The sequence below is a fragment of the Bison bison genome, unplaced genomic scaffold (genome assembly GCF_000754665.1).
Source record: "Bison bison bison isolate TAMUID 2011002044 unplaced genomic scaffold, Bison_UMD1.0 scf7180017864166, whole genome shotgun sequence".
NCBI lineage: Eukaryota > Metazoa > Chordata > Mammalia > Artiodactyla > Bovidae > Bison > Bison bison.
This window is the reverse complement of record NW_011494738.1, coordinates 457,853-468,689: the sequence shown is the minus strand read 5'-3', so window position 1 is coordinate 468,689 and position 10,837 is coordinate 457,853. Positions and strand designations below refer to the sequence as shown.

At 38.4% G+C, this 10,837-nt stretch overlaps 1 long non-coding RNA gene across 1 annotated transcript in view; it reads left to right on the top strand.

The window, feature by feature from the left end:
- The first annotated feature begins 2,567 nt into the window (after positions 1-2,567).
- The window catches only part of LOC104989858, a 175,355-nt gene continuing 167,085 nt past the window's right edge, over positions 2,568-10,837 (top strand). The window contains exon 1 of the long non-coding RNA XR_825430.1: positions 2,568-3,238. This is a non-coding gene — a long non-coding RNA (uncharacterized LOC104989858). The remainder of the gene's footprint in view (positions 3,239-10,837) is intronic.

The window sequence follows — 10,837 nt, the reverse complement described above, 5'->3', positions numbered from 1 at the left end:
CTGTATTGGTGTTTTTCTTTCTGGGTTACTTCACTCTGTATAATAGGTTCCAGTTTCATCCATCTCATTAGAACTGATTCAAATGTATTCTTTTTAATGGCTGAGTAATACTCCATTGTGTATATGTACCACTCTAGGTTGCTTCCATGTCCTGGCTATCAGTGTGTATGCCCAGCAGTGGGATTTTTTAAGGAATCTCCACACTGTTCACCATAGTGGCTGTACTAGTTTGCATTCCCACCAACAGTGTAAGAGGGTTCCCTTTTCTCCACACCCTCTCCAGCATTTATTGCTTGTAGACTTTTGGATCACAGCCATTCTGACTGGCGTGAAATGGTACCTCATAGTGGTTTTGATTTGCATTTCTCTGATAATGAGTGATGTTGAGCATCTTTTCATGTGTTTGTTAGCCATCTGTATGTCTTCTTTGGAGAAATGTCTATTTAGTTCTTTGGCCCATTTTTTGATTGGGTCATTTATTTTTCTGGAGTATTCCTTTACTTTCTTCCTTCCTTTCCTCCCTTCTCTTTCCTTGCCTACTTCTGCCTTCCCTTTCCTCATTTTTCCCCCTATGTTTTTTCATTCCAAGGTGGTTCTTTATATATTTTGGATACTTAAGTTGATTTTATGTGTGAAAATGCCTTTTCTCCATCTGTGACTTCTCCCTGTGTCCCTTTATGGTAACATCTGAAATCAATTTTTGTGAATGAGGGCTTCTCTTGTGGCTCAGCTGGTAAAGAATCCACCTGCAATGCGGGAGACCTGCTTTGATCTCTGGGTTGGGAAGATCCCCTGGAAAAGGGAAAGGCTACCTATTCTGGCCTGGAGAATTCCATGGACTGTATAGTCCAGTTCAGTTCAGTTCAGTCACTCAGTCATGTCTGACTGTTTTCAACTCCATGGACTGCAGCATGACAAGTCTCCCTGTCCATCACCATCTCCTGGAGTTTAATCAAACTCATGTCCATTGAGTCGGTGATGTCATCCAACCATCTCATCCTCTGTCATCCCCTTCTCCTCCTGCCATCAATCTATCCCAGAATCAGGGTCTTTTCAAATGAGTCAGTTTTTCACATCAGGTGGCCAAAGTATTGGAGTTTAAGCTTCAAAATTAGTCTTTCCAATGAATATTCAAGACTGATTTCCTTTAGGATGGACTGGTTTGCATCTCCTTGCAGTTCAAGAGACTGTCAAGAGTCTTCTCCAACACCACAGTTCAAAAGCATCAATTCTTCAGTGCTCAGCGTTCTTTATAGTCCAACTCTCACATCCATACATAGGAAAAACCATAGCCTTGACTAGATGGACCTTTGTTGGCAAAGTAATGTCTTTGCTTTTTAATATGCTGTCTAGGTTGGTCATACATTTCCTTCCAAGGAGTAAGTGTCTTAATTTCATGACTGTAGTCACCTGGAGCCCCCCAAATAAAGTCTGCCACTGATTCCACTGTTTCCCCATCTATTTGCCGTGAAGTGATGGGACCAGATGCCATGATCTTAGTTTTCTGAATGTTGAGCTTTAAGCCAACTTTTTCACTCTCCTCTTTCACTTTTATAATCTTACTTATTCATAATTTTGAATATGTTTTTTCTTTAAAATTCAAATATTCACATTCATTGTAATTTTATTAATTATGTTTCAAATATATACTTCATTTAGAATTTATCTTGATGCAACATGAGAATAGAAATTAATTTTTTCTTTGAAAGAGGAGGACTTTTAATTCTTTGGTTTTATTTGCCAGTGTCTACTGGGAAGATATCTCTTTTCCTGAAAAATTGCCAGGATACTCTAAACTTATAGAATTGGAATGAGAGACACATTAATTTGGAAGGGAATTCTCTTATATGGATAACCTCTTTCTTCATAGATTTCTAGTCACTGTATCTGTAGAATCATTTCCATGCAAACTAGAGAAGTAAAATTAAACTTCTAATTGTACCTTTAGCTCACATATGTACAATCTCAACCATTCAGTAGTGGTTGGCTGATCTTTTGAAATCTCCTGCTGGCTCTTGCTTAGCATAAGAAGAGACTTCAATCTCCATTTATTTATAATGTGAGAGGATAGGTTATTTTTATTAATAGAACATATGAATTACTAGTCACATTTTTAAATCAAATAATAAATATACATTTGAAACTAAAAGTATATGGAAAAGATTTGACTCTGGAGATTTCAGATTTTAGTGTTTTCCTCTTGCTGTCAGAACATGTACTATTATTGTCTGATGGTTATAGATGAATAAGGTAGTTACAGATGGAATCAGAACTACCTTTTTGATGTGTTGAAAGTTGCTTTATGGACTACATTTCTGAAAGCTTGTTTACTTGTTATTTTTCCTCATAAAAGAGAAGCTACACAATTCTAAGCAGTATTTGTGACTCATTTCATATGCCCACAGCAAGCAAAACAGTGTTAGGAACATAGTAAGCATGCAACAAACACCTGTTAACTAACAGAAAAGGGAGCATAGGAAAACATTATCCAGTTTATTTTAACTTTCTGGTTCACTGCATTCTAAATAAATGACAGTTTATTGTAGCGAGGAAAAGAGGACCTGATGGAATCTAGGAAAGATGTGGAAAGAGAAGGTTGTCCAGCAGGTCAGGGAAATTTGAACCTGTTGTCAAGAGTTCTGAATGTTTTTCCTGTTCAACGTTATGAGGTGCCTACCCATCATTAATTTTAGTTTGTTTTTATGTGAACTTAAACTTTGGGTGATTCTTGACTAGCGCTTTTTTATGTAACATCAGTTTTTTAAAAATGATTTGCATTTTGTTTCAAAACAGTTGCCCAAAATATCTTTGAAAAAAGAGGGCTGTGTTCACCTTTAATGTTTAAAAATCACTTGGAGGCAGTTCAGTTGAGCCTGAGTGTGTGTTTGCAAAAAAGTAAAACATAACCAGAATGAGTAACCTCTGTTCTCTGAGGCTTATTGCATATCATTTATGCTTGAACAAACAGAATGAATTTATTTGCTTTAATGTAAAAACTCTTTGACCCAAGAGTTAAAAGGAGTTTGCTGACCAATCCAATAAAAATAGCCACAAACTTACTTTTTAACTGAAATTATATTTAGCCTACATCTCTTCATCACAGGACAAGTTGAAAACAGTTTGAAATACTTTTCTAGTGTTAGCAGGCACATTTAGCATGTCTATTCTGGTAATATGAGTGTACGTCAGCCAAATTATCTGAATATCCCAGGCCCCCAAACCAACCCTGGAGATAAAGGTGAGTTGTTGTTGTTGTTGTTGTTTTTTTCTTTTTTTAGTTTAAATTATCCAAATAGTTTATCTTTACAATCCCATGACATTTGGTAATTACTCAATCTTCATTGGATCCCTGTTGCCTTGTGGACAGAGCTCTATTAATAAAATGAAAGGATTTAAGAAAATGGTATGTTAGAAATCGGCAGCAAAAAGTTCATTTTACTTTAAAAATGTTGTTTTTAAATTAAACATGATACATGATAATTTAGTTAAACTTGATGAAATCTTGATAATCTTTCCATATATCTATATTTTGCTGATTAATCCTGGGAGATTTTGCTTTGTTGTTTTCTGTTTCCTCTAAAGGAGTGGTTGGGTCTTAGCTTGATTTGATGTTCCCTCCCAGGCCACTAATAAAGGCAGGCCTCTTCCCAAAATGACTTTTTTATTATTGTTCTAGAAAAATGCTGATGACAATATTTTTCTTTATTACCCTTTATACCGGTCTTGCCAAGCCTTCTCAATTGAATATGTAACAGTCAAATAGTTTAATGAATAATTTGGGGGCAAACAAGGGCCTTTCTCCTTCTGGCAGTCATTTTACAGCTGTCAGTGCAACCTAGAAAGCACAATAGTGTGAGTAGGAAATTCAAAATTTAGTTGAGTTACTCCTTTGAGACTCGGAGTTTGATTATAGAAAAAGTAACATTGATTAAATGGCTTTTGAATAATTAAGCACTTTTGTTTCATCCTTAATACTGTGCCACATGCATTGTGTGGTGTAAAAGCTTTAAGATATGATTACTCTCACCAGCTTATTCACAGTCTAGATGAGGTGATCATATTTACACCTGAAGTCTGGCAATTAAATGGTGGCATAAGATAGCATATGACTAAAAACCAAAATAAGCAGTGTAAACAGCAGGTACTACAAGAGCTCCTGATGGAGGTGAAGAATCAGTAGAGAACATTTGACTTAACCAGAGGAGTCACATCATACTTAGGAATTAGGTGCCAAAGTTAACACACAATGTAAAATGTATGTGAAGTCAATATCCAGCTCTCTTAAATCACCTGTAGATTTCAGTATACATAGTCACAAACACTTGCTACACTGAATACTGACACATTCTCTCCTTCTTAGAAAGTTATGAACATTTAATGTTTCCTTTATTACACAAACTTATGACTTCACTGGTGGCTCAGATGGTAAAGCATCTGTCTACAATCCGGGAGACCTGGGTTCGATCCCTGGGTCGGGAAGATTCCCTGGAGAAGGAAATGGCAACCCACTCCAGTACTCTTGCCTAGAAAATCCCATGGATGGAGGAACCTGGTACAGGCTACTGCCCGTGGGGTTGCAAAGAGTTGGACACGACTGTGCGACTTCATTTCATTTTATAATACAAACAGATCACTGGAAAACTGCCTCAAGTTTAACTTCAAACCCAACAATCAGGCTCAGCATCATGAGCTGCTTATATGATTAGGGGACAATGGGAAGTGGGGTCTGACTGACTTGGCAGTTTTTGCTCCTTTAATGAAATAGTGGGCAGAATTTTCCACACTTTATGATTCTTTTTGTCTAATTCTCTCCTTTCTATTAAACCTGCAGAGGCAACTTTACTTAAGTTTAAAGTGTATATTATGTGTTCCACTGTATATAAGTCATTAAAATTCTTGCTGACTCTTGACTCTTAGATGGTGAATTCTGAATTGTTTTTATTTGGCTGCATTTTACATTTGTGTGCATACCTAGTTTAGTATATTATTGTTTCATGATTATTGAGGACGTTTCTATTTCCTGTATCATTTTCCTGTATTTTTTTTTTATCCTTCTAGTTTCATGGGATTTCATACACTCTCTCTTTCTATAAGCTAAAATCACCACTAGTCCTAGATTTTATTCCTTCTCATTTTCTCTAAGATTAAATTTACTAAAAGAGTCACCAATCAGAAAATATTAAGGAACACCTACTATAAGGCAAACTATTGAGATAAACTTTGGGAAAGAAACTTTGAAGTGCATCAGAAAGGAAAACAGGGACATTTAATAGCTCAAAGCACCGTGTTGTAAATGCCAAACTGGTGATACAGAAGGTAAGTGGTGAGGCTATTCAGAGGAGGGAGACACTCCTGGCCTGGAGTGAGTGGCCTGAAAAAGTCTGGGCAAATGGCTGGGATTGAGTCAAGCCCAGAACCTTGGGTACAATTCAGGTAAGAGGAGGGCAGTGTGTGTTCATAATTACATTCATTCAGATTGAGATAAATGTACCTGGTACTGATTTTCTGTGAGCTCACAGTCTAGTGATGAAGACAGACAGGTAAACAGATAAATCTCAATACAGTGCAGTACATGTGCTTATGTAGGGGTCGAAACAAAGTCCTATGTGGGCATAAAGACTGTTGGATTGTGATATGAGAAAGGAGGTATCATTTGGACTACACTTTAATTGTAGGAGGGGCTCCCCTGATAGCTCAGTTGGTTAAGAATCTGCCTGCAATGCAGGAGACCCTGGTTTGATTCCTGGGTCAGGAAGATCCGCTGGAGAAGGGATAGGCTACCCACTCCAGTATTCTGGCCTGGAGAATTCCATGGACTATCCATGGGGTCCCAACAAGTCGGACACGACTGAACGACTTTCACTTTCACTTTTAATGGTAGGTAGCGGCTTGCAGGCACAAAGGAAGAAAGGCACATTAGATCAGAGAAAGCACTTCTAGACACAGAACTGGAAAGAACAAGAAAGCACAATGTCAGTGACAAAGGGCTGGGGGTGAGGGCATGGCACATGGGGAAGCACATTATGAAATGCCTTTTAAGACTCGGGAAGGACTTGCATTTCAACTTGAATGAAAAGAGGAGTGAAGAGAGAGTTGTAAGCCACCAGCATGACATTATCAGATTTGATTTCTTACAAGGAAATGCATTAAGCTTGGTGGCAGAGAGACCAGCTGAGATTGAAAGCTACACAAGGGGAAGGTTCTGTTTAATCCCTCTTGATATACTCAGCACTATCACATGGTGCATGCCAAGTTGCTATAGTCGTGTCCTACTCTTTGTGACCCTATAGACTGTAGCCCACCTGGCTCCTCTGTCCATAGGATTCTCCAGACAAGAATACCAGAGTGGGTTGCCATGCCCTCCTCTAGGGGATCTTCCTGACCCAGGGATTTAACCCACATCTCTTGCATCCCCTGCATTGGCAGGTGGGTTCTTTACCATGAGCGCCACCAAAGCTCTGTGCTGTATAATCTTTTACTGAGTGGAGATTTTTTGTTACCTGAATAGTCCAAGGAAAGGTTGAGAGCCCAATCTAACGCCTTAAGCAGAGAAGATAAAAAGAAGTCAAATATGAGTGAGGGTTGTGAGATGGAATCCATAGGGTCTATTGTCTGATTAGGTGTAGTAGGAAGTGATTAGGAAGAAGAGAAAGTTGAGGAGAATTCCATGCTTTTCAACTGGGGAATCAGATGGATTTATCAGGAATTAAAACAAACCACTGGGGGCACCATGGTTTCTCTTGGAAGTCAACACATTTTGTTTCAAGGGTCTATGAATTCATGCACAGCCACATCCAGTAAGCAATGGGAAATACCGGCCTGGAGAGTGAGGGCGAGACTGAGGTTGGGGATACAGATTTTAGAATTGGTGAGCAATGAGTGGATGGGTTGGAGGTAGAAGAGAACAGACTGGAGTGGCCACTTTCTGAGGAATGGATGAAGATTGTAAAAGGTTGAATAGTATCCCACCTTAAATTCATGTCAGCCCAGAACTCCAGAATGTAACTTTATTTGGAAATAGGACCTTTGCAGATGCAATTAGTTAAGATGAGCCATACTGGATTAGAATGGGCCCTAGTCCAGTGACTGGTGTCCCTCTGAGAAAACAGAAAAACAGATACAAAGTGGAGAAGGCCATGTGAGCACAGGTGCAGAGCAGCACAAGCAGGGTTTGATTAGAAGAGATGATTTGTGTCAAGGGATGGTTTACAGATTGGGTCCCAAAGTACTTAGAACCAGTTTGAGGTGCACTTCTGTGCCAGAGGCAGATCTGTAGGCAGCCTCTGGCCAGTGAGGGCGGGCCAGAGACAGGGTGGGTCTGGGCTATTTCTGTGCTTTGAATCTTCTGTCTTTCATGGTCAGCCTTTCCCCACCTCGCCTCTAAACTCAAACGGGTCTCCCCTATTGCGTGAAGGACAAAACGAATGGCCCTGGGTCTAATCCGCTGCCCCTTCGCATCTCGCTTTGCACCACTGCCTCCATTTCCTCACCACTCATCCTCTGGGACTTGATTTCTCTCCTCAGTTTCTCAATTAGTCTTTAACTTGTTAAATTTTCCAGAGCTTCCTCTCCCTACCCCTCATTTTTCTTGACCTCACTTGCATCTCTACAGCATCAACATTTCTGATTTTCTCTGCCTTGTTGAAAGTTTCTCTTCCTATGAATTCTCTGCTGTTCTGTTATTCCAGTTCTTAAATTACATCTTGGTCTCCCCAGGGTTCATTCTTCCTGCTGCTGCACAGTGCGGATGAGATGATTCTTTTGGTTTAACTATAACTTCTATGATTTCTTCCTTCCTCCCACAGTCAATTTATATAATTAGTCACTGAATGAATTAATTATGAATTAATTCAAAGCATATTAGTGCTATCAAAATTCCTTCTTTATATTTGACCTTCCTCTGGTCGGGATTTCCTGATAGCTCAGTTGGTGAAGAACCCTTCTGCAATGCAGGAGTACCCGGTTCGATTCCTGGGTGGATATCTCTGGAAAAGGGATAGGCTACCCACTGCAGTATTCTTGGGCTTCCCTGGTGGCTTAGCTGGTAAAGAATCTGCCTGCAATACAGGAGACCTGGGTTCGATCCCTGGGTTGGGAAGATGCCCTGGAGAAGGGAAAGGCTTCTTCCCACTCCAGTAATCTGGCCTGGAGAATTCTGTGGACTCTGTAGTCCATGGGGTAGCGAAGAGTCAGACAGGACTGAGTGAGTTTCACTTTCACCTTCCTCAGGTCAAACCTAATTTTGGTCAGGACTGTGAGTGTGCTTAGTCACTCTGTCATGTCCAACTCTTGGTGATCCCATAGACTATAGCCTGCAAGGCTCCTTTTGTCCATGGGGATTCTCCAGGCAAGAATACTGGAATGGGTTTCCATTCCCTCCTCCAGGGAATCTTCCCTACCCTGGGATCGAACCCAGGTCTCTTGCATTACAGGAGGGTTCTTTACTGCCTGAGCCACCAGAGAAGCCTGTGAATACTGGAGTACTGAGCATCAGTTATAATCTGTGTCTGTTTAAATTTTCTCTTATTTTATTTGAAATGTTTCCTTAATGAGGTCATTGAAGAAAATTGGAAAAGTATATAAAAGGAGAAGAGAGACATGAATTTGCCCAGTGTTTTCTTTCACCTTTTGTTACCTGTAGGGATTTGCTATTTATTTTTATAAGCAGAGCTAAAAGCAAATGCTTTATTTATATATATATATATATATATATATCTGTGTATGTATAATATATAATGTTTGTATATAAGCATTTTCATGTTACCCATCCTTATAAGTATTTATAGCTTGTATAGTATTCTGTCGAGAGGTTATATTAATTTTTCCTTAACCATTTTCCTATGTTTGACATATAACTTGTTTTTGTGTTTTTCTGTTATAAAATGATAGTAAATATCTTTATGTATGAAGCTTTATTTTAGTTTCAATTTTGATACTTTCCCCAAAATGGACTTTTTGGATCCAGGGTATAAACATTTAAAACCTTAATATATATTGTCAAGTTTCTTGTAACAGAGTTCTACCAACTTGTACACCAGCAATCTATAAAGGGTACTAATTTACCACAGCCCTGCTAAAATGTTTACTTAAATTTTGTGCTTTTTAAATACTTGACTTTTTTCATCTAAGAACACCAATGATGTATTTTAGTGAATAAACTTATAATTCAGATATTTTAGTGATACATGCACTTAGGGACTGATAGTAGAAATTAAATTGATGACAAGGGTTTGTCTTTCACTAACAAAACATGTTTACTTGGCAAGCAGAATCTTAGAAAAAGGAAAGATCTGAAAAGAGAATTTGATATGGTTTTAGAAGCAGTCTCTTTGAAACTGTAGGACAGTATCTTGGCTTGAATTTCTCTGTAATTCCTCTACAGAAAAGAAAATATTCTTAATTTATTAATTTTAAGCAGAAAAACAGTTCCAACAGAGAGGGAATAACTTTCTGTCTGCAGATATGAGATTCACTTATCCTTATATAAAACATCTTCCCAGAGGCATGTACAGATGAGCATATTCTGATGTGTTTCTTATCTGCTTGCCAAATGAAGTGCTTGTTTAGCAAAGCTTCTATGAGAGAAGTGTGCATTATCCTAATGTAGGTATGTGTTGTTTGTGGTATGTGGGTCAGCTCAAAACATTAATTAAATTCTTCCTGCTAGTTTATACAGAACATACTGTCAGTTTATAGAAGAGATATTTATATGTTTGTAGAGTTCTTTCAAAGAGTCTGAGATCTGATATGTTTCAAAAAAACAATCCATGTCTTACCCAGTCTGATTTCTGGAATCATTTTCTCATAACCCTCTGGGTTTCTGGTTAGTGACACTTGAATAAAATTCAGAGAAAATATAGGTGCTTAATAGCACCTAGTACTATGTTTTGTATTCCAAACTTTTGAAAAAATCAAACCACTATTAATATACTAAAAGCTAAATTTTGTAGAATGTTAAACATTCATGAAAGGAATGATGAAAGAAAGGATAGGTTTTCTGCCAGCATTGCGGTCAGCAGCAGTACTCTGGCCTGATTACTTAAGCCGATGTTTTTCCTAAATCAGTCATGAATCAGTAATTATCAAGTTTTGCAATACGAGGCAGTTCTCTTGAGAATAGCAAATGATTTGTAATGTTCAGTTGATAGCTTTTTGAAAAAAAGAAATGTTTTGGCTCCTCTTGGTGGGTTTCCCTGGGCACTGGGCAGAACCCCTATTGACTTAATGAAACTTGTCTGTGGAGCCTTTGTAGGTTCAGTTTTCCTACATGATCAAATAGCACATATTTGCTTTCTTTCCCCACAAAAATAAGAATGCTGCTGGTGTGTGGTATGTTGGTTTCACTTCCATTCATTTGGCTTAACTATTTAAACCACGATGTCGTCCAAAAAGAAAAAAAAAAAAAAGAAATCACAGATGAAAATTCAGGAATCAAGGTTTTTTCTTTTTGATTTAATTCTGTTTCTTTCAGCATATTTTGTGATGACCTGTTTCTTCTGTCATATTCTTCTGTCATAATGCGTTCTCCTTTGTGCACTGGGATTCTAAATCTTAGAGTTGGAAGGGATCTCATGAAAAGTTTCTAATTCAATCCCCTACTCCTCTGTCTCAGTTACAGAACCCAGAATTGGTTAAATAAGGATCCAAACATGGCTCTTTCTTTTACTTGATAGTACATTAGCCAACATGCCTGCATCGATGCAGTTGCCTTATTTTAGAAACAGGAAACCTGGAGCTCAGTGGATTACACCCTTTGCAGTTTGTCCCAATGTGCCATGTGACACTAGAATTTTCAACAGTTGTTCTTTGGTGTCCAGGACCCTCATGCTGGTGCGTC